Here is a 2,712-nt window from a genome sequence, read left to right on the forward strand (position 1 = left end):
ATGAGTATTTCTTAATAAAGAGCAAACCTTCTAGAGGATTATGTTCTTGGGAAGAGTTGGTATCACTGTTGTTGTTTGTTAAGTGATACATTTAAGTTAGATCTGGTGAAAGATACTTATGTTTTAGTTAAAAAAAGAAATGATTAGATTAACCCATATCTCAGAGGGAAGAAGTAGAATACCTCATACCCTTAAATGGACAATGGGAATATGTGAGCAACATACAAACCATAAAAATCCAATCAATATCTAGTGAGCTGTACACTTCCATGGCTCTCAAGTTGTTACTTAGATAATTTTCTCATGGCAGCATCATAGTAATTCATATGAAAGAGTACATACTGTGCACTGGCAAGTGGAATTTAATATCCATATTTAAAGCAGAAGTAAAGTGGTCAAGCAGCTCATTGTATAAGGCCCTGTCTTAGGATTTCTACTTTTGTAATAAAGCGCTATGATGATAATCAATATGGGGAGCAAAGGGCTTATTTTGGGTTACATTTCCAGGTAATGGTCCATTACTGAGGGAAGTCAACTCAGAAACTTAAGCAGTGTAGGAACCTGGAGCCAAGGACCACCAGCCAAGGGGTTGTACCTCTCACAATGGGTTGGGCCTTCCCATACCAATCACTAAGAACATGCACTACAGACTTGTCTACAGGCCAGATTTATAGGGGCATTATCTCAATTGAGAATCCCTCTTAAGTAACACTAGCTTATGTCAAACTGACATAAACTAGACAACACAGGTCACATCTACTTACAACACAAAAGTTAACTGAGCAGAGACTGCTTCAGATCATGAAAACAATGTGGATGTTAAGTTACCATCATATGAATGAGAATAATGGCGATCATTGCTATAAGATGTGTGAAGCTTTGCTATTGAATAAGATGACTTTTTTTTTAGATTTATTTATAGAGTATCCTGCCTGTATATGTGCCTGCATGCCAGAAGAGAGTAACAGATCTCATTATGGATGGTTATGAGACACCATGTAGTTGCTGGGATTTGGACTCAGGTCCTTTAGAAGAACAGTCAAGTGTTCTTAACCTCTGAACTATCTCAGACTTCTTCTTTTTTTTTATCTTCAGAACACGTTGTTCTCGTCTATGGAAAACATTTTCAAATTGTCAAGTTTTGCTTTAACTGGTAAAATTTGATGAGTTAAAAATTTTATTGTTACTTAGTTTCTTCACTGTTTGTGGAATAAAACAATTTAAAAATTATTCAATTGAGTTTAATTATTTTCTTGAAGAGAGCTTGGTGGTTAGTACAAATGTTTAAACTCAAAAACAAAAACAAAACAAAACAAAACTTCTCATATAATTTTTTTTCTCCAAATTAAACTCCCAAGTTATGGAGAAACTTTCTTCCAATACTTTCAGTATTCCCAAAAATACCGCTTCTTTATACAGAGAACTGTATCTCAAACTTATTGCTAGTGTTATTTTTCCATGAGTAAACATTTCCTTTCACCCCAATAGTTAACACAGGAGAGAAAATGTCTATCCTTTCCTCTTTTTCTTTTATTATTAAAATGGAACTGACTTGCACAGATTAAATCATAATTATCAGTTTCTAATATAGCACTATTCATTAATAAATAATTTTATTTTCATGTATTCTATATTTTACTAGTTTTTTTTTTTAATTTTTATGCTTAGAAGAGTCAGGTCTGGAATATCTTCTAAACATCAAGCTGAAAAGGACATTGTTAACAAGGGCAAAAAACACACTACCAAGATTAAGAATACTAGCACCTGTGAGTTTAGATAATTATTTACCATTAAAAGAAACCTTTAACAGAATGAGAGAATCAAGTCTATTAGTGGAAATATAGTCAAGGCAGGAAGCATTATAGATACATATAAATGCTCAGTATACTATGACTAGAGCTTTACATGGGCCATAAGAACTAGTAAGATTGTTAGTAGTCTTGAACTCTAGCTGAAGAATTTATAATATAACCCACTGACAAATCAACTTTGTAAACAAGTCATTTAGGTTCTAAAGCTTAGAATAGTCCCAAGCATAAAATGGGACTGGTTGATGAAGATGGAAGAAAGATGAATAAGGAGGGGTCCTTTGGAAGAAAGATATCATTAGCTGCTTAGAACTTTCCGTACACTCCATCTTTTTATAAGAATATCTGTTAATTCTTACCCCATTGCTTGTGGAGTCCTGCTATTCAAGACATGGATGCATCTAATGCTTTCTTTTGGGAACTTAGTTTCTAGGTATGTACTAAAGTAAGACTTACTGAACTACTTCTCCTGTGTTTGCTAATTTTTATGCTTTGTCAGCAAGAATCAGAACACACTGCATCTATATACATATGCTGAACCATCAGCAAGCTATTTGTATTCATAATGCTCAGTTTGCTAGAATATTTAAAATTAAATTTAAAAATATTTGTCTGTTGCTGCATTTAAATGTTTAATAATCTTAGATGCTTAATGACCTGAATACTAAAGAGCCTGAATAACTTTGGGGAAGAATGGTAAATAAAGCATATGCCATATTCTGATTTATGAAAAATCAGATAAGCTGCTTTATTTGTTTTAGTATTACCAAAATAATTGGATGCTATACAGCAATGAAAGTTACCTAGTTGTTTCAGAAATACATCATCCTGGTAGGCCTAGCATGAAAAGAAATGAAATTATTTTTCATGAATAAAGCTCCATGAAACAGGAGTCATTGAGTCT

This window comes from Psammomys obesus, unplaced genomic scaffold (genome assembly GCF_907164565.1).
Source record: "Psammomys obesus unplaced genomic scaffold, mPsaObe1.curated_primary_1811, whole genome shotgun sequence".
Lineage (NCBI taxonomy): Eukaryota > Metazoa > Chordata > Mammalia > Rodentia > Muridae > Psammomys > Psammomys obesus.